Genomic DNA, 9957 nt, shown 5'->3' on the forward strand with positions numbered 1-9957 from the left:
GGCAAATTTGGAAGCAAAGGCCTTTTTGTCGTCATGCCAGGACAAGTGTCCCAAAGTGATCAGACTCATGGTATGTTGCTGGTCCTAATAAACTCTTCCTGGAAGACTCAAAAGGTGCTTTTTTTCAAGAGGCAACTGGACTTTCTGGTTTCTCTTTGAAGACGTTTCAGCTTTCTCATCCAAGAAGCTTCTTCAGCTCTGACTGGATGGTGGGGAATGGAAGGATTTGTATTCCTTGCAGACAGCTGGTCATTTGCATCCTTTTATATATAGTCATTGTACGTATATACACAGTATACCAGTGGTGGGTTTCTCCCGGTTCGGTCCGGTTCGGCCGAGCCGGTAGCGGTGACGATATGACGTCACCGAATGGGTTCTCCCCCCCCGCCCTCCCACCCCCCACCCCCCCCATGTTATTCTTACCTTTTATTTGGTCCCACCCCCAATCTATTGCTGCCTCCTGAGTCCCAGCTGATGATTAGAGGGAAAAAAACTGTTTAAACTCTTGCCGCGGGACTTCAAAGGGCCGTCCTACAGCTGATCAGTGTTAAAAGCAAACAAATGAGTCGGGTCGTAAGTGCGAGGACTGGTCGTAAGTGTGAGGACCTTCCAGAAATGACTCTGACCAGCTAGCCACGCCCACCTAGTCACATGACCTCCAAGCCACACCCACAAAATAAGCCACGCCCACAGAACCGATAGTAAAAAAATTTAGAACCCACCCCTGCAGTATACCCATACAGCGAAATTCACATAACACCCAGAGACCAAGCCCAACACACATGACAATCCCCAGACACCCCACCACCACAATTCCCCACCCCTAAACCACCCAAACATCCACACAACAGACCAAGTCATGCTGTCCAACAGCTCACTGATGGTGGCCCTTTAGTTCATTGTTGAGTGCAATTATAGCTCTGGGATAAAAACTATTCAGAAGACGTGCGGTCCGAGTTTTCATTGTTCTGTATCTTCTGCCAGAAGGCAACACTCCAAAAAGATTGTAAGCAGGATGGGAAGAGTCTCTGAGAATGTTGTGCAACTTCCTCAAACAGCGAGATGCGAAGATGTCGTCCAAGGCTAGTAGCTGGAGCCCGATGATATTTTGGGCAGTTTTAATGATTTTTTGTAGAGCTTTTTTGTCCGCTGCAGAGCTGCTCCCATACCATGCAAGAATGCCGTATGTCAGGACACTCTTAATGGTGCTGCGATAGTAGGACAGAAATAGATGCTGAGATAGATTTATCTTCCTGAGCATTCTCAGGAAGTACAGCCTCTTCTGTGCCTTCTTCACAAGCGTGTTAGCATTCATCGTCCATGAGAGGTCCTCCGAGATATAAATGTCCAGAAATTTTAGAGGATCGTTGAAGCACTTGGAGGTTTATCTGTGTCTTCAATGACCCGCTAAAAGAATGCAGATAACCAGCTGTCTGCAAGGAGTATAAAATCCTTCCATTCCCCACCATCCAGTCGGAGTTGAAGAAGCTTCTTAGATGAGAAGCGAAACCTCTTCAAAGAAAAACCAGAAAGTCCAGTTGCCTCTTGAAAAAGAAGCACCTTTGGGACAACCATGACCTGGAGGACTGAGAATCTCCATAGGTATCTTCCCAGAAGCCTCTTTCCAGGTAGACCTTGACTTAACAACCATTCATTTAGTGACTGTACGAAGTTATGGCTCTGAAAATAAGTGACTTATGATCAGTTTTCATTCTTACCACCATTGCAGCATCCCCATGGTCACGTGATCAAAATTCAGACTCTTGGCAACTGATTCATATTTATGACGGTTTCAGTGATTGCCTTTTGCGACCTTCTGACTAGCAAAGTCCACAGGGAAGCCAGATTCATTTAACAACCATTTTGCTAAGTTAACAACTACAGTGATTCACTTAACAACGGTGGCAAGAAAGGTCACAAAAGGAGAAAAACTCGCTTAACACCTGTCTCGCTTAGCAACTGAAAGGTTGGGCTCAGTTGCGGTCGTAAGACAAGGACTATCTGTATTTGGGCTTTAAAATGGGAATTGTCATGCATATTTTTGTCGTGCACAAAACATGTTGTGTTTTATTTATTTGGGGCATGTTATCCACGCGTGAAACAGTGGGTGGGGTTTTATCTATTCACGGAAGGATGTTGTAAAGATTTTGTCAGTTTTTTATCCGGGATCCGTTAAATCAAAGCTTTACATTTTACTGAGTTGAAAGAAGGAAAAGAGTAGCTAGTGGAAAAGGTTTAACAATGGAGATACTATGCCACTGAAGAAGTGGACATTGTGAAAAGTCTATTAAATGCAGAATCAGGTACTTGAAAAGTGTGCGTGAGGGAGAAAACATGATAATTATGGGTGCAAAATGGACATGGATTGAATACAGAAGTGAGTAACCAGTACCAAGTATGTATAAAAAGTTAGCAAAATCACAGATTTAGTTTTTTTTTCTTTTTAGACAAGTTTTATTTTAAAAAATTTCTTTCATCATACATATTTTATGAACGGAGTGTCATATCATATACATCTTATACATAATCAAAATCATCATTATAATATTTCTTAATTTTATCATTTTTTCCAATATTCATCTTTCGTGTAATCCTTTATCATAAATTTATCATTTTTCTCCATATCTTATTTATTTCAACTTCTGCCATATTAATTTTTTCCCCCATTATTTTTTATCATTTTCAATTTTATATTAGAATAACATCACTTTACGCCTTATAATTCTTCTCAATTACAATTGCTCCAGTTGTTTACAATCTTTCTTCATTTCCGGAAGTGTCTCTCTAATTCCTTTTTCCCAATCATTAACCGTAAAAAATTCATCTTAATTTGCATTGTTATCAAAATTAATAATATGATTAAATTACTTATTTTCACCTTTCCATCTGTTATGGCTTATCACAAACATGTTCTATTTCTTCTTCTTTGCAAAAAAAAAATCACTTTCATGATTTCAACATTGTTATTTTCTATACAATTAGCATTTTAAATGTTCATTTTAATTTACATTGTTATCAAACTTTATAATATTGTCAAATTACTTATTTTCACATTTCTATCTTTTAGGATTCAGTGTAGACAAATTCTATTCGTTCATCTTTATCATAAAATCACTTATAATCATTTTCCACCATATCTTATTTTTTCAACTTCTGACATGTTATTCTCACATATTTCTGCAAAATCATAGATTTGTTGACGGGAAAATTTTAAAATCAGTTCTGTTTGAAGTTGTTCAGAAATGTTGGACCAATTCTCTTGCGTTCTCCTAAACAGCAATTACTGTTTATTGTTTTTATATGAGATTGATATATTTATTTATATATGAGGTTTTAATCTTTATAAGCCACCTGGAGTCACTTAGAGTGAATTGGGAGGTCATCATGTACATTTTCTTAAATAAATACTTTACTGCTTTTATTTTTTAATGCTGGTCCTTCATTAAACTTTATCCTGTTACTTTCCAGAGCAGTTGGTGATACCCACTCTCTGGAATCACCCATTCCCGAAGCAGGAGACTCTAACGGTAGCCCTCTTCAGCCGTAAAGTACGACTTCCATATGGCACTCTAAATATTGCTGAGAAACTAGAAGACAGTTTGACATGGAACCCTGGGGTGGTCTCTCAAATACCCTCTATGTCTGGGAAAAGAGAAAGGTGAGCATCTTGTATTCTTACAGAGTTTTGTTACTTCTACTCCTATTCTGCATTTCTTTCTGTAAAAACTAGGGAGGGTCCCTTCTGAGACTTTGCCACACCCACATTTCTTCTGTGGGCTCGGTTGCCTCTTGTGCAACTATTGTCTGCAGCTCTTACCACTTCTCCCAAGGTCATTCTCACATCCCATTAAAGGTAAAGGTAAAATAAACGTTACCCCCATCCAGTTGTGTCCAACTCTAGGGGTGGTACTCATCTCTATTTCCTAGCCAAGGGAACCAGCATTGTTTGAAGAAATTTCCAGGGTCATGTCGCCAGCACAACAACCGTATTTTTCGGAGTATAAAACGCTCCGGAGTATAAGACGCACCTTAGTTTTTGGGGAGGAAAATAAGAAAAAAAAAATCTGTCTCTGCCTACCAGCATCTATCGGTATTAATCTGGCTAGCGTCCTGTCAGTGTGTGAGAGAGTTGAGGGCTGTTTGGAAACTGAAGCTGTATTTGCTGTGTGAGCAACAAGGAGACAGGAAGGAGCCTGGGCATGGCTTAGCTCAACTGTTCTGTACTAAAGCTGCATGCGGTGCTGATCTGTGAAACGAAAACTGAAACTGAAACTCCTCTCCTCTGCTTGTGTTTTACTTGCTTGTATTTACTACCATGTTGGAAAACCTGCTTTTGGTATTGTGTATTTACTTCATGTGTATATATAAAGAGAAGTTATTGAATCCTGCTGAATCAGTTACTTGTGGGTGCTTTCTGGATGTGATTGCTGCTGTAAACTCTGACACGTCCTTGCAGCAAATAGCAAACAGCCAAGTCAGCTTCAGTACATTATTGCAGCCTGATTCAGCACCAGCAGCTGATTGGTGGGCCTCCCGGAATACCCCAATCAGCTGTTCCAGGCTGCAGGAATTGCCACATACCATCGACTCCTCTGTGCCTTGTGTTTTTGGCTACATTTGGTGTATAAGACCCACCCAAATTTTCATCCCCTTTTGGGGGGGGGAGTGTGTCTTATACTCTGAAAAATATGGTATATATTCTGAGGTGCACAGAACGCTATTATTGTCCCACTGAAGTGGTACCTATTTATCTACTCGCATTTGCCTGCTTTCAAACTGCTAGGTGGGCAGGAGCTGGGCCAGAATACGGGGTCACTCCATCACATGGTGCTTGGGTCTCGAACTGCCAACCTTCCGGTCTACAAGCCCAGTGTCTTAATCGCATCTATTGAAATTGTTTCCTAGCACCACCCTTGTGATATCTGCCTGTAAATGTTTGGTCCACGTGTAATGTTTTCCTTGCTACAAATGTTTTGTGTTTGTGTTTTTGCAGAATCTGGTCATTGAGTTACTGCCCTTTTTGCAAGGAAACCTTTCTTATTTCCAACCCCACCCCAGGCATGGAGAACAGCTGTCCTCAAGAATCTCTGTCCTTGGATCTTGGAATGTGCCTATGGATACCTAGTAAGTGGTATTTTTTGTCTCGTGTGCAACTGGAAAGACTGAGGCCATCCCTTGTGTGATGGAATGTGGTGAGGAGGCAAATCCTGAGGAGGGAGGGCTGCAGTCCAGTGGAGTAAGAGGCAATGCAGTCCAGATATCCTGTGTGAGAGAAAGAGGGTGAAGACAGCCTCTCCTCAACACTTCCCAGATGTAGAGGCAGACAGTAGAGTCTCCAGTCTGGCAAGATGTTGTCTATAGGTGTGAAACAATAAAGAACTCAGCCTGGAAGAATCACCACATGTTATTCCTGGTTTGGGGCCTGACACATGGTGATGGAGGAATTCTGGGAGTTGAAGTCCACACGTGGTGACGGAGGAATTCTGGGAGTTGAAGTCCACACATGGCGACTGAGGGATTCTGGGAGTTGAAATCCACACATGGTGACTGAGGAATTCTGGGAGTTGAAATCCACACATGGCGGCTGAGGGATTCTGGGAGTTGAAGTCCACACATAGCGACTGAGGAATTCTGGGAGTTGAAATCCACACATGGCAGCTGAGGGATTCTGGGAGTTGAAGTCCACACATAGCGACTGAGGAATTCTGGGAGTTGAAATCCACACATGGTGGCTGAGGGATTCTGGGAGTTGAAGTCCACACATGAAGTGATGGAATGTAGGGAGGAGCTGGATGTAGGCTGGATTTCCAGAAGGGAGGGAGTGCATTCCAGAGGAGTAAGAAGCAGCCCAGATATCATGTGTGAGAGAAAGAGGGTGAAGACAGCATCTCCTTAATAGTACCCAGAATACATTGTCAATGCAGATAGTAGAATTCTCAGTGTTGCAAGTTTTTTGTCTATGGGAGTAAAACAATTCTCAGCTTGGAAGAATTGCCACATGTCATTCTTGGTTTTGGGGCCTGAAACCTTGGTACTTTTCCTAGAAGGAGGCATGATGCTATCACCTGCTGCAGACACAACCAAGAAATAGAGTCTTGGTATCATTGGTATCATGTCAAAACCCCATACTAGTTTTCTGTGGGGTGGGTTTTTTTTTTTCCTGTTTGCCTTTAAATCGGTGTTTGACTCCTAGTGACTGTATGGACCATTAGTTCTTGCAGTTTTCTTGGCAACGTTTTTCAGAGCTGATTTGCTCTTGCCTTCTTCTTGGAGTTGAGGAACAGTGACTGGCTCAGAGTTGCCCAATTTCATGACTAAAGTAGGATTAGGACTCATGATCTCCCATTCTCTAGCCTGATGTTTTCATCGCTACACCAAGGTTGTTTTTTTAAATACGTTTTTAATGTATGGTTTTTACATTGTTCTTTGTTTTTATATACAAATGTTGTATGTAGCACCAGAATCTGGTGCTTAAGATGGCTGCTCTTCTCTTGGTAGACTGTTCCTTCTGGCTTCAAAATCCACAGCTACAAGCTGACTTCCAGCAGATGCTAGTGAGATCCATGGAAGACAGCTGTTTGTGCGCTATCTCTCTCTGCGCTCTGCAAGGTTTGTGTCCGACACAACTTTTATAAAAATAGTGTCATATTGATCGATATTGCTTCTTGATTGATATCTCTAGGGACAATACATTCATGCCAGAAAAATCACAGCCAATGGAAATGATGTTATTGCTTTCAATCTGCACCTCTGTTTCTGAACTTTTCAAGCTGAGATGGGGAATCTGTGGTGGCCCAGATTTTAATATATATCTGTGCCCATCGTTCCCTGCCGGAAAAGCCAAATGATCAGGATGGTGGAAGCTTCTATCTAACAGATTCTGAAAGGACACAAATATTCCTCCCTTGGTTTTAAGCAGGGATGCAGAAACTGGTCTCCCTAAACAGACTAAAATGTGGTGTGCCCAGAGCTCCTATCAAAATTATCACATTGTGTAATCTTTAATGAGAAAGGAGAAATTATCCTCTGTATGGGGAATAACTGTATTGCCGGTGTTTTTCATTCCATTTTAAAATTGTCTAGCAATTTGGCAATCAAGGTAAAGGTTTCCCCCTCTCCAGTGGTGTCCAGTTCTAGGACACAGTAGTCATCTCTGTTTCCTAGCCAAGGGAGACAGCGTTGTCTGAAGATGCTTTGGTGGTCATGTGGCCAGCATGGCTACATGCCAAAGGTGCATGGAAAGCTGTTACCTTCCCATGAAGTGGTACCTATTTATCTACTCGCATTTGCATGCTTTAGAACTGCCAGGTGGGCAGGAACTGGGGCAAGTAATGGGAACTCACCCTGTCGTGCGGTGCTTGGGTTTCGAACCCGGGCTATCAGCTTTCCAGCTGACAAGCTCAGCATCTTTAACCACTGAGCCATCACACACCACATCAGTTTAATTGGACTGTGAGATGTGGGCCTGATCTTTTTTTTTTTAATTTCACCAAGGTCTCTGTTTATGCGCTCATATATATATATTTTTGAAAAGTTTTTTCAGTTTTATTTTTTTTATACACATAATATAAAATGTATATTTTCTTATACATAATTAATCATATATGTATATATTTTCCTTAAAGAAAGCATTAAAATAAGACATTTTAATTACATTCGGAGTTGCTCTTCTACCTTTTCTTCCCTCTTTTCACAACAAGCCTTCTCCTTCTTCTTCTTTCTTTCCCTTCCCAACCTCCTCTCCTCTTCTACTTTCTCCTTCCTCCTCTCTTCCCTCCCTACTTCCCCTTCCTTTTCCCCACTCCTCTTTTCTTTCCCCCTTCTGACCTCTCCTACTCCTGTCCCCTGTCCTTCCTTCCTCTCCTTTTCCCTTTCTTCCTTTCCTCTCACTTCCTCTCCTCTTCCTACCCTCTACTCCCCTCTCCTTTCTATCTTCTTTGTTAGGTAATATTCTTCTTGTTTGATATCCGAGCAGTTCTTATATTCTAATCATATATACTTTCTTCCAGTTTCTTTTCAAATTTATTCTATCTATCAATATTATCATCATAATTGTACATTATTCTTATACTCTTCTTTCTCCACCACCATCCCCTTTTCAATTTTCTCTGGTATCATCTAGATTTCTATTTCTTTTTTTAATCTCTCCATCGTTTATCTTTCTATTATCTCCCTCATTTATCTATCATTTTTTCTCCATATTTCTTTTCTAACCATTCATCTTCCCCACGTCCTGAAATAATAATAATAATAATAATAATAATTATTATTATTATTATTATTATTATTATTATTAATATTATTATTATTATTTTATTTCTATACCGCCCTTCTCCCGAAGGACTCAGGGCGGTGTACAGCCAATTTAAAAACACAAGACACAACAATAATTAAAAATTAAAATAATTAAATAGATTTGGCCGATTTAAAACCCCAAAAATTAAAATACCCCAATTTAAAATTATTATATTGACAGCCCTGCCTGGCGGAACAACAGGGTCTTCAGTGCGCAGCGGAACACCCGGAGGTCAGAGATCTTACGTATTTCCGGGGGCAGTTCATTCCACAGGGTTGGGGCTCCCACAGAGAAGGCCCTCCCCCTGGGTGTCGCCAGCCGACATAACTTGGCTGATGGCACCCTGAGGAGACCCTCTCTGTGGGAACGGACTACATCGATTCTGATCTTTCAAGCCTGACTAACTATCCCTCTTTCTTGTCTTTCCACAGAACTGATTTTCACCTGCTCTGATAACACATTGAAACTGTCTGGTCGGATGCTGGCCACATCACTGGAAGAACGGCAGCTCCTTATCCAATGGCAACAGAAATTCTCCTTAAGTTCCCACCCATTTTCTGTGGATGGGATATTCCTCAAAACTAATGCACCCTGCTCATCTTCTAGTGAAGTGGTACCAATACCTAAAGGTGAGCTAGCCAGGTAGTGACCAAAGATGGGTTTCACATAATTTTACCACCAGTTCGCCCAGCACCAGAAATGTTCACGCATCACAAAACACGGCAATTCGCTCGCATGCGCTGTCTGCATATGTGCGATGTCAAACAACATGGCAATTCGCTCGTGCGTGCCGTCCACACATGCATGCAGCATCAAAAACACAACGGTAGAGGTGTGAAGTTTCCGAAAGATGCCCTAATGAATTCATGAGCCACGAACCAAACTTCAAAAGAAATACAGTCATTTATTAGGAGCACCATTTCGGCAATATTCGGATGCAGTTAGAACTAATCCCACACAGATTTACGTCCCCCTATGACCCTGTCTCTCCCCTCCTCCCTGGCCATGTCATAAATCACATTCTCCAGTTAACCACTTTGGCTGGCTGTGAAACCCAACACTCTCCTACTGATTGCGGTAAGAAAGCATCTGTGGAATGTAGTTTCAATTAGGGAAATTAATCAGCTCCATCAGTTCTCCCTCTCTCTTGCTCATGGCAACTTGAAGCCTTTGCAAGTTGACAACGGGATTGCACTCGGGTGGGTGGGGGCGGGCCACCCACAGGTCACCACTACCGGTTTACCCGAACCGGTCTGAACCGGCTGAATACCACCTCTGGTAGTGACCAAAGATTTGGTAGCTGCAATCCTAATTAATCGTTTATTTTTATGGATTTTTTTTCAGTGTAAAATTTTATAGAGAAAACCCTGAGGATCAAATCATGGTCTTTTTTTCTTTTTTTTTTTGCGGTGCTCTGAATTGAAAATAAACTGTCATGTGATTTAGATAAGCTAGATTTAGAAACCTCCTTGTGACTGTTAAAATACATGGCATTTTATTCTGTACCAAAACTATTCATTCAGAAATGAGGTAGTCACACCAAGCAATATTCTGAAAAGCTCAGTATGTATTATACCCAAAAACGTTCTGATTTTTAATTTTTTGGGAACTTCGGTGTTATGACTGATTGTCAGTTTTACTTGGGGGGATTCAAAGGTCCT

The 9957-nt window shown here is 41.4% G+C and overlaps 1 long non-coding RNA gene across 1 annotated transcript; it reads left to right on the forward strand.

The window, feature by feature from the left end:
- The first annotated feature begins 45 nt into the window (after positions 1 to 45).
- LOC139325364 (uncharacterized) lies at positions 46 to 5024 on the forward strand. The gene is made up of 3 exons (XR_011601086.1): positions 46 to 70; positions 3469 to 3658; positions 4994 to 5024. It is a non-coding gene; the product is annotated as an uncharacterized lncRNA (long non-coding RNA).
- Positions 5025 to 9957: the final 4933 nt, after the last annotated feature.

This window comes from Pituophis catenifer, unplaced genomic scaffold (assembly GCF_029215685.1).
Source record: "Pituophis catenifer annectens isolate HBS135680 unplaced genomic scaffold, rPitCat1.0.hap2 SCAF_16, whole genome shotgun sequence".
Taxonomy (NCBI): Eukaryota; Metazoa; Chordata; class Lepidosauria; order Squamata; family Colubridae; genus Pituophis; species Pituophis catenifer.